The sequence below is a fragment of the Lolium rigidum genome, chromosome 1 (assembly GCF_022539505.1).
Source record: "Lolium rigidum isolate FL_2022 chromosome 1, APGP_CSIRO_Lrig_0.1, whole genome shotgun sequence".
Classification (NCBI taxonomy): domain Eukaryota; kingdom Viridiplantae; phylum Streptophyta; class Magnoliopsida; order Poales; family Poaceae; genus Lolium; species Lolium rigidum.
The window spans coordinates 42541634-42554113 of NC_061508.1; positions in this window are offsets into that span (position 1 = coordinate 42541634).

Below are 12480 nucleotides of genomic sequence, written 5' to 3' on the forward strand. Positions count from 1 at the left end.
AACAATATAACTATCACATAAAGCATTCTTATCATGAGTCTCATGCATAAAATTATTACTCTCCACATAGGCATAATCAATTTTATTAGTTGTAGTGGGAGCAAATTCAACAAAGTAGCTATCATCATTATTCTCATCATCAAATATAGGAGGCATAGTATCATCAAAGTAAATTTTCTCCTCAATGCTTGGGGGACTAAAAATATCATGCTCATCAAAGCCAGCTTCCCCAAGCTTAGAATTTTCCATAGCATTAGCAACAATAGTGTTCAAAGCATTCATATTAATATGTTCCATGGGTTTTTTTAATTTTCGCATCAAACAATCCATGTCTTAAATCGGGAAATAGAATAAAAAGGTCATTGTTGTCCATTATGCCTAACTAGTGTAAACAAGAAACCAAATGTCGCAATTGCAGAGTCTAAAGGAAATAGCTTCAAGCACACACACAATGGTGCCAGAAAAGTACTGTTACCTGGAACCGGAGTATGGGTGCCTTTTACCTTTCCTCCCCGGCAACGGCGCCAGAAAAGTGCTTGATGTCTACGGGTGCTTCTATTCTTGTAGACAGTGTTGGGCCTCCAAGAGCAGAGGTTTGTAGAACAGCGAGCAAGTTTCCCTTAAGTGGATTACCCAAGGTTTATCGAACTCGGGGAGGAAGAGGTCAAAGATATCCCTCTCATGCAACCCTGCAACCACAAAGCAAGAAGTCTCTTGTGTCCCCAACACACCTAATAGGTGCACTAGTTCGGCGAAGAGATAGTGAAATACAAGTGGTATGAATGAATATGAGCAGTAGTACGGCGCCGAGAAAATAGCTTACGGCGTGCAGTTGATGGTAGTAATATTGTAGGAAGTAAACAAGCGGTAGTAACGCAGCAGTAGTAACGCAAGAAAACGAGTAAACAAGCAGCGATAGCGATATTTAGGAACAAGGCCTAGGGATTAGACTTTCACTAGTGGACACTCTCAACTTTGATCACATAACAGAATAGGTAAATGCATACTCTACACTCTCTTGTTGGATGATGAACACATTGCGTAGGATTACACGAACCCTCAATGCCGGAGTTAACAAGCTCCACAATTCAATGTTCATATTTAAATAACCTTAGAGTGCATGAAAGATCGAAACGACTAAACCAAGTACTAACATAGCATGCACACTCGTCACCTTCATGCTTATGTAGGAGGAATAATACACATCAATACTATCATAGCAATAGTTAACTTCGCAATCTACAAGAGATCATGATCATAGCATAAACCAAGTACTAACACGAGTGCACACACTTGTCACCATTACACCGTGTAGGAGGAATAAAACTACTTTAATAACTTCACTAGAGTAGCACATAGATAAATTGTGATACAAAACACATTGCAATCATAAAGAGATATAAATAAGCACTTCACTATGCCATTCATAACGAGTGAATAAGTATTCTGTGAAATATAGCCTAAGAGACCCACACGGTGCACACACTTGTCACCTTTACACACGTGGGACAAGGAGTCTCCGGAGATCACATAAGTAAAACTCACTTGACTAGCACAATGACATCTAGATTACAAGCATCATCATATGAATCTCAATCATGTAAGGCAGCTCATGAGATTATTGTATTGAAGTACATAGGAGAGAGATGAACCACATAGCTACCGGTATAGCCCCGAGCCTCGATGGAGAACTACTCCTCCTCATGGGAGCAGCAGCGGTGATGAAGATGGCGGTGGAGATGGCAGCGGTGTCGATGGAGAAGCCTTCCGGGGCACTTCCCCGTCCGGCGAGGTGCCGGAACAGAGACTCCTGTCCCCCAGATCTTGGCTTCGCGATGGCGGCGGCTCTGGAAGGTTTCGCGTACCGTGGCTTCCTCCGTAAGGGTTTTTAGGTCAGGGACCTTATATAGGCGAAAGGGCAGCCTCGGAGGGTCGAAGGGGCGATGACACCATAGGCTGGCGCGGCCAGGGCCCGAGCCGCGCCACCCTATCATCCAGGGCCCACAGGGGCCCCCTCCGCGGCTCTCGGGTGTTCCGGATGCTTCCGGGCAAAATAGGAACCTGGGCGTTGATTTCGTCCAATTCCGAGAATATTTCGTTACTAGGATTTCTGAAACCAAAAATAGCAGAAAACAGGAACTGGCACTTCGGCATCTTGTTAATAGGTTAGTTCCAGAAAATGCGTAAATACGACATATAATGTGCATAAAACATGTAGATATCATCAATAAAGTAGCATGGAACATAAGAAATTATCGATACGTTGGAGATGTATCAGGCCTCCCGGTGCTGGTTGTCCCTCTCTTGAATAATTCTCCAAAGTTGAACTTCTTCATCTTCCTCTTCTGAAATTTTTCAACAAGTGATATAAAACTTGATTTCAAGGTATATAATTGAGGGGAACTACTATAGGAACTTGCTAGAGTACTAAACATGCATCAAAACTAGTTTCTACCACTTAGAACAAGCATGCAAGCTCACTAAACATGTTATCCACAGCAGCAAAATACTCAAGATATATTCAACCAAACAAAATTCTAATTGGACAATCAAAGGAGTCACATACCAAGGAGCAAATGTGCCAAATTTCAGACAGAAATCTGGGCTGAGCAAAGAGATCGAGAAATCGCGAGTTCTTGAGAAGAAACGCGAGTGAGAGAAAGTGAGTACGAGTTTTTTCGGGAGAGAGATTGCACTGAGTGAAAGAGATGATGGAGTGGGGCAAGGAGGGGCCCACACACCAGGGTGGCGCGCCCCCTTGCTGGCTGCGCCGGCTGGTGGGGTGGCCCCCTGGGGTGCCCCACAGGTCATCCTCTGGTGCTCCCAGATGCCTCTTCGAAAAATAGGACCAATGGTATAATTTTTGTGAATTTTTGAAAACTTTGAAAAACGCACATTTCTGGGTGTTAAATTAATTATTACTGCGCAGGAAAATGATTTCCAAAATCTTAAACAACTAAAGCATATTGCAAAACAAAAAGTGCTACAGCAAGTAAAACAAATGGAGGGAGAAAGAAAGAAAGAAATGTTGTTTAGCTCTCTTATGCATTAAAATATACTTGTTAACAAGGTTGATCAAGTCTTGCTACCAAATAAATTTTATATGACATAAGAAGAAATAAACCTCAAATCAATCATGTTACCTTATATTGAATCGATATGGATCCAATCACAAGAGTTTGATATTCTTCTTTAGGCTCATATATAGGACAATCAATGGATCCCACTTTGATAGTTTTCACATTAAAAATTGTATTAACTCCATATACTGTATCAATCCTCTTGGGAAAATAGACAGTATGTTCCTTGTCATCGACATTGAAAGTAACCTTGCCTTTATTGCAATCAATAACAGCCCCTGCAGTATTAAGAAAGGGTCTTCCAAGAATAATGGACATATTATCATCTTCAGGCATTTCCAACACAACAAAATCAGTTAATATCAAGCAATGTTGAGTAACTTGAACATGAACATTTTCACATACACCAACAGGAATAGCAGTAGATTTATCAGCCATTTGCAAAGATATATCAGTTGGTATCAACTTATCTAAATCAAGTCTCTTGTAAAGAGAAAAAGGCATTACACTAACACCTGCTCCCAAATCACATAGAGCAGTTCTAACATAATTATTCTTGATAGAACAAGGAATAGTCGGTATACCTGGGTCTCCCAGCTTCTTTGGAACCTTACCATTGAAGGAGTAATTAGCGAGCATAGTGGAAATCTCCTCATTGGGAATTTTCCTTTTGTTAGAGACAATATCTTTCATGTACTTTGAATAAGGAGGCAATTTAATAGCATCGAGTCAAAGGGATTTGCAAAAATAAAGGTTTCATCCAATCACAAAATTTATTATAATGTTCCTCCTCCTTTGATTTTAGTTTCTTAGCAGGAAAAGGCATTGGCTTTTGAACCCAAGGTTCTCTTTCATTACCATGTTTCTTTGTAATAAAATCTTCTTTAGTGTACTTCTTATTTTTATCATGCTTTTCGAGGTTCTTTTTCAATTTCTTCTTTATCAGGAGTATCATTCTTATCATTATCTTCCTCATGTTCATTACCACTTTCAGTTTCAGCATCAGAAATAGAAATACTATTAGGATCATTAATAGGTTCAGAGGATTCTACAACAGTTTTATGTTTCTTCTTCTTTTTCTTAGAAGGACTACTAATTTCTTTAGTTCGTTGAGAATCTTGTTCAATTCTTTTGGGGTGCCTGATGCGCGTAGATGTACACGTCCGTTGGGAACCCCAAGAGGAAGGTATGATGCGCACAGTAGCAAGTTTTCCCTCAGAAAGAAACCAAGGTTTAATCGAACCAGTAGGAGCCAAGAAGCACGTTGAAGGTTGATGGTGGCGAAATGTGATGCGGCGCAACAACAGGGATTCCGGCGCCAACGTGGAATCTGCACAACAAAACCAAAGTACTTTGCCCCAACGAAACGAGTGAGGTTGTCAATCTCACCGACTTGTCTGTAACAAAGGATTAAACGTATCGAGTGGAAGATGATTGTTTGCAAGAAAACAGTAAAACACAATTGCGATAGATTGTATGCTATGTAAAGAATAGGACCGGGGTCCACAGTTCACTAGAGGTGTCTCTCCCATAAGATAAAAGCATGTTGGGTGAACAAGTTACAATCGGGCAATTGACAAATAGAGAAAGGCATAACAATGCATGTACATGATATGATAAATATAGTGAGATTTAATCCGGGCATTACGACAAAGTACATAGACCGCCATCCAACTGCATCTATGCCTAAAAAGTCCACCTTCGGGTTATCATCCGAACCCCATTCGGTATTAAGTTGCTAAGCAACGAGACAATTACATTAAGTATGGTGCGTAATGTAATCGACAACTACATCCTTAGACATAGAATCAATGTTTTATCCCTAGTGGCAACAGCACATCACAACCTTAGAACCTATCGTCACGATCCCAGTGTCAATGAAGGCATGAACCCACTATCGAGCATAAATACCCCCTCTTGGAGTTAAGAGCAAAAACTTGGCCGAGCCTCTACTAATAACGGAGAGCATGCAAGATCATAAACAACACATAAACAATAGATTGATAATCACCATAACATAGTATTCTCTATCCATCGGATCCCGACAAACACAACATATAGTATTACAGATAGATAATCTTGATCATGTTAGGCAGCTCACAAGATCCAACAATGAAGCACAACAAGGAGAAGACGACCATCTAGCTACTTCTATGGACCCATAGTCCAGGGGTGAACTACTCACTCATCACTCCGGAGGCGATCATGGCGATGAAGAGTCCTCCGGGAGATGAATCCCCTCTCCGGCAGGGTGCCGGAGGCGATCTCCTAAATCCCCCGAGATGGGATTCGCGGCGGCGGCGTCTCTGGAAGGTTTTCCGTATCGTGGCTCTCGGTGCCGGGGGTTTCGCGACGGGGGGCTTTAAGTAGGCGGAAGGGCAACGTGGGGGGCCACACGAGGGCCCCACACCATAGGTCGGCACGGCCAGGGCCTGGGCCGCGCCGCCCTATGGTGACGGCGCCTCGTGGCCCCACTTCCTTCCCTCTTCGGTCTTCTGGAAGCTCCGTGCAAAAATAGGACCACGGGCGAAGATTTCGTCCAATTCCGAGAATATTTCCTTACTAGGATTTCGAAACCAAAAACAGCGAGAAAACAACAGAACTGGCTCTTCGGCATCTCGTTAATAGGTTAGTTCCGGAAAATGCATAAATATGACATATAATGTGCATAAAACATGTAGGTATCATCAATAAAGTGGCATGGAATATAAGAAATTATCGATACGTTGGAGACGTATCGGCATCCCCAAGCTTAGTTACGCTTCGTCCCGAGCAGGTAAAACGATAACAAAGATAATTTCTGAAGTGACATGCCATTATAATCTTGATCATACTATTTGTAAACATATGTAATGAATGCAGCGATCAAAACAAAGGTAATGACATGAGTAAACAACTGAATCATATAGCAAAGACTTTTCATGAATAGTACTTCAAGACAAGCATCAATAACTCTTGCATAAGAGTTAACTCATAAAGCAATAAATCAAAGTAAAGGTGTTGAAGCAACACAAAGGAAGATTAAGTTTCAGCGGTTGCTTTCAACTTATAACATGTATATCTCATGGATATTGTCAACATAAAGTAATATAACAAGTGCAATATGCAAGTATGTAGGAATCAATGCACGGTTCACACAAGTGTTTGCTTCTTAAGGTGGAGGGAGATAGGTAAACTGACTCAACAATAAAAGTAAAAGAAAGGTCCTTCAAAGAGGAAAGCATCGATTGCTGTATTTGTGCTAGAGCTTTTATTTTGAAAACATGAAACAATTTTGTCAACGGTAGTAATAAAGCATATGAGTTATGTAAATTATATCTTACAAGTTGCAAGCCTCATGCATAGTATACTAATAGTGTCCGCACCTCGTCCTACTTAGCTTGGACTACCGGATTTTGCATGCCATGTTTCAACCAAGTGTCACAAAGGGGTACCTCCATGCCGCCTGTACAAAGGTCTAAGGAGAATGCTCGCATTTTGGATTTCTCGCTTTTGATTATTCTCAACTTAGACATCCATACCGGGACAACATGGACAACAGATAATGGACTCCTCTTAAATGCATAAGCATGTAGCAACAATTATTATTCTCATATGAGATTGAGGATATATGTCCAAAACTGAAACTTCAACCATGATTCATGGCTTCTGTTAGCGGCCCAATGTTCTTCTCTAACAATTTTGCATGCTCCAATCACTAAAATGATAGATCCTTCAGACAAGACGGACATGCATAGCAACTCACATGATATTCAACAATAGTTGATGGCGTTCCCCAGAAGCATGGTTATCGCACAACAAGCAACTTAATAAAAGATAAAGTGCATAAGTACATATTCAATACTACGATAGTTTTTAAGGCTATTTTGTCCCATGAGCTATATATTGCAAAGGTGAATGATGGAATTTTAAAGGTAGCACTCAAGAAATTTACTTTGGAATGGCGGAGAAATACCATGTAGTAGGTAGGTATGGTGGACACAAATGGCATAGTGGTTGGCTCAAGGATTTTGGATGCATGAGAAGTATTCCCTCTCGATACAAGGTTTAGGGTAGCAAGGTTATTTGAAGCAAACTCAAGGATGAACCGGTGCAGCAAAACTCACATAAAAGACATATTGTAAACATTATAAGACTCTACACCGTCTTCCTTGTTGTTCAAAACTCAATACTAGATATTATCTAGACCTTAGAGAGACCAAATATGCAAATCAAATTTTAGCAAGCTCTATGTATTTCTTCATTAATGGGTACAAAGCATATGATGCAAGAGCTTAAACATGAGCACAACAATTGCCAAGTATAACATTATCCAAGACATTTTAGAATTACTACATGTAGCATTTTCCAATTCCAACCATATAACAATTTAACAAAGAAGAAACTTCACCTTGAACATTATGAGTAAAGCCTAAGGACATATTTGTCCATATGCAACAGCGGAGCGTGTCTTTCTCCCACAAAGTGAATGCTAGGATCCATTTTATTCAAACAAAACAAAAACAAAAACAAACCGACGCTCCAAGTAAAGAACACAAGATGTGATCTGAATAAAAATATAGTTTCGGGGAGGAACCCGATGATGTTGTCGATGAAGAAGGGGATGCCTTGGGCATCCCCAAGCTTAGACGCTTGAGTCTTCTTAAAATATGCAGGGTGAACCACGAGGGCATCCCCAAGCTTAGAGCTTTCACTCCTCTTGATCATAGTATATCATACTCCTCTCTTGACCCTTGAAAACTTCCTTCACACCAAACTTCAAGCAAACTCATTAGAGGGTTAGTGCACAATTAATAATTCACACATTCGGAGGTGACGAAACATTCTTTACACTTCTGGACATTGCATAAAGCTACTTGGACATTAATGGATCAAAGAAATGAATCCAACATAGCAAAAGAGGCAATGCGAAATAAAAGGCAGAATCTGTCAAAAACAGAACAGTCCGTAAAGACGAATTTAAAGATGGCACCAGACTTGCTCAAATGGAAAAACTCAAAACTAATGAAAGTTGCGTACATATCTGAGGATCACGCTCGTAAATTGGCAGAGTTTTTGGAATTTTCTACAGAGACTTGTGCCCAGATTCGTGACAGACAGCAATGCTGTTTCTGCGCAGCGATCCCAAATATAACATCAACTTTAACATAGAAACTTTACTTGGCACAAAAACATGATAAGGAGAGGTTGCTACAGTAGTAAACAACTTCCAAGACTCAACAAAACAAAAATTGCTGTAGTAAAATAAACACATGGGTTATCTCCCAAGAAATTCTTTCTTTATAGCCATTAAGATGGGCTCAGTAATTTTAATGATACTCTCGCAAGAAATAAGCGTTGAAGCAAGAACCAAATTTAAAACACATTTAAGCCTAACCCACTTTCTATGAAAAGGAATCTTGTGCACAAATAGATTCATGAAGAACAAAGTGGCAAGCATAAAAAAGCAACACAAGTGCAATTTCAAGTTTCTCAACATAAAGAGGGGAAACTTAATATTATTAAGATGCATATAACCATGTTTCCCTCTCTCATAATAACTTTCAGTAGCATCATGAACAAACTCAACAATATAACTATCACATAAAGCATTCTTGTCATGAGCCACATGCATAAAAATTTTACTCTCCACATAAGCATAATCAATTTTATTAGTTGTAGTGGGAGCAAATTCAATAAAATAGCTATCATTATTATTCTCATCACCATAATCATCATACATAGGAGGCATATTGTAATCATAATTAACTTTCTCCTCAATAATAGGTGGACTGAAAATATCATATTCATCATTGCAAGCATCATATATAGGAGGTAAAGTATCATCAAAGTAAATTTTCTCCTCCATGCTTGGGGGACTAAAAATATCACAACCAGCTTCCCCAAGCTTAAATTCTTCCATAGCTTTAGCAATAATGGTGTTCAAAGAGTTCATGCTAATAACATTGCTACAACTATTTTGTAAACAAAGTTCCATGGGTTTTTTAATTTTCTCTTCAAACACGTCATGTCCTAATTCAAGATAAAGTTCATAAAGATCTCTAAATTTTTTGTTGTTTTCCATTATGCCTAACTAGTGAAAATAAAAGCAAGTACATGATAAGACATGATAACAAAATAAATTAAATGCAAGTAACTAATTTTTGTGTGTTTTTGATATAGAGAACAAGACAGTAAATAAAGTAAAACTAGCAACTAATTTTTGTGTGTTTTGTTTAGGTGCAGCAAACAAAGTAGTAAATAAAATAAAGCAAGACAAAAACAAAGTAAAGAGATTGAGAAGTGGAGACTCCCCTTGCAGCGTGTCTTGATCTCCCCGGCAACGGCGCCAGAAAAAGTGCTTGATGCGCGTAGATGTACACGTCCGTTGGGAACCCCAAGAGGAAGGTATGATGCGCACAGCAGCAAGTTTTCCCTCGAAAGAAACCAAGGTTTAATCGAACCAGTAGGGAGCCAAGAAGCACGTTGAAGGTTGATGGTGGCGAAATGTGATGCGGCGCAACAACGGGGATTCCGGCGCCAACGTGGAATCTGCACAACAAAACCAAAGTACTTTGCCCCAACAAAACGAGTGAGGTTGTCAATCTCACCGGCTTGCTGTAACAAAGGATTAAACGTATCGAGTGGAAGATGATTGTTTGCAAGAAAACGAGTAAAACACAATTGCGTGAGATTGTATGCTATGTAAAGAATAGGACCGGGGTCCACAGTTCACTAGAGGTGTCTCTCCCATAAGATAAAAGCATGTTGGGTGAACAAATTACAGTCGGGCAATTGACAAATAGAGAAAGGCATAACAATGCATGTACATGATATGATAAATATAGTGAGATTTAATCCGGGCATTACGACAAAGTACATAGACCGCCATCCAACTGCATCTATGCCTAAAAAGTCCACCTTCAGGTTATCATCCGAACCCCATTCAGTATTAAGTTGCTAAGCAACAGACAAATGCATTAAGTATGGTGCGTAATGTAATCGACAACTACATCCTTAGACATAGAATGAATGTTTTATCCCTAGTGGCAACAGCACATCACAACCTTAGAACCTCTCGTCACGATCCCGAGTGTCAATGAAGGCATGGACCCACTATCGAGCATAAATACCCCCTCTTGGAGTTAAGAGCAAAAACTTGGCCAGAGCCTCTACTAATAACGGAGAGCATGAAAGATCATAAACAACACATAAACAATAGATTGATAATCACCATAACATAGTATTCTCTATCCATCGGATCCCGACAAACACAACATATAGTATTACAGATAGATGATCTTGATCATGTTAGGCAGCTCAAAAGATCCAACAATGAAGCACAACAAGGAGAAGACGACCATCTAGCTACTGCTATGGACCCATAGTCCAGGGGTGAACTACTCACTCATCACTCCGGAGGCGATCATGGCGATGAAGAGTCCTCCGGGAGATGAATCCCTCTCCGGCAGGGTGCCGGAGGCGATCTCCTGAATCCCCCGAGATGGGATTCACGGCGGCGGCGTCTCTGGAAGGTTTTCCGTATCGTGGCTCTCGGTACTGGGGGTTTCGTGACGGGGGCTTTAAGTAGGCGAAAGGGCAACGTGGGGGGCCACACGAGGGCCCCACACCATAGGTCGGCGCGGCCAGGGCCTGGGCCGCGCCGCCCTATGGTGACGACGCCTCGTGGCCCCACTTCCTTCCCTCTTCGGTCTTCTGGAAGCTCCGTGCAAAAATAGGACCCTGGGCGAAGATTTCGTCCAATTCCGAGAATATTTCCTTACTAGGATTTCTGAAACCAAAAACAGCAGAAAACAGCAACTGGCTCTTCGGCATCTCGTTAATAGGTTAGTTCCAGAAAATGCATAAATATGACATATAATGTGCATAAAACATGTAGGTATCATCAATAAAGTGGCATGGAACATAAGAAATTATCGATACGTTGGAGACGTATTAGTGCCCTTCAGGATATAGAGGATCCTGGGTAGAAACACCGCCTCTAGTTGTTACTTCATAAACTTGTTTCTCTTCATGATTATTTTTTAACAAGTCATTTTGCACTTTAGTAAGTTGGTTAATTTGAGTTTGAATCATATCAAAATGTTTAACAAGCATCTTAACATCATTGGAGGTTCTCTCCACAATATCATACAATTTACCAATAGCTTGAGAATTTTCCATTAGATGTTCTCTACTCTCATATTAAAATTACTTCGCTTAACAATATAATTATCAAATTCATCTAAACATTTATCAGGAGGTTTTGAATATGGAATATCTCCTCTATCAAAGCGTTGAAGAGAATGTACCTCGATTGTGGATGAAGGGGGAATTATCTTACATAGGTCTTCTATTGGAGGTAAATTCTTAACATCTTCAGATTTAATACCCTTCTCCATAAGAGATTTCTTGGCTTCCCTCATATCTTCATCACTTAATTCAATCATACCCCTCTTCTTCAATATAGGTGTAGGAGTTGGTTCAGGTGTAGACCAATCATCATGATTTTTGCTTATCTTAGCCAATAATTCTTCAGCTTCGTCCGGAGTTCTCTTCCTGAAAACACAATCAGCACAACTATCCAGGTATGCCCTAGACTCAATGGTTAGTCCACTATAAAATATATCAAGTAAATCATGCTTTTCCAAATCATGTCCAGACCGTGCTCTAATGAGAGAGCAAAATCTCGCCCAAGCTTCAGGCAATTTCTCTCCATCTTCTTGATCAAAACTATAAATTCTCTGCAAAGCCATATGTTGAGCACTAGCGGGAAAGTATTTCCGAAAGAAAACATCAAGCAAACAACTTGGACTATTAATAGAATCAGGAGGCAAAATATTATACCAAATCTTAGCATCATCCTTTAATGAGAATGGGAAAATCTTAGCAACAAAATAAGTACGCATCTTAACATCATCAGAAAACAAGCTACTTAAACTAGAAAGCTCATTCATATGTTCTACAGCACTCTCTTTTTCAGTACCACGGAAAGGTGTTTTCTCAACAATAGATATATGAGATAAATCAAGAGAAAAGTCATAATCTTTATCTTTAATGTTTATAGGAGATGTGGCAAATTTAGGATCAGGAGACGGTTTATATCTAACAGCATGTTGTGCAATAAGCTTTTTGAGGTTACTTGTACTAGTAGTAGCATTGCATTTATCAATAAAATCATCATCAAGTTCTACATAATCTTCATCAAGATCATCAATCTCAGGTGAATTAACAGGTGTAACAGTATTTTCATTAGGGGTTTCAGTAATTTCAATTTGTCTAGACCTAGCAATTGTAGCATCTAGAAAAGGACCTAATGAACCAGCATTATCAAGCACAGTAGAAGCATCATCAAAATTATCAGAGGAATTTTCAGATTCAGCAGAAGTACCAACACGTGAAGTTTGTGGTGGTGAAACAA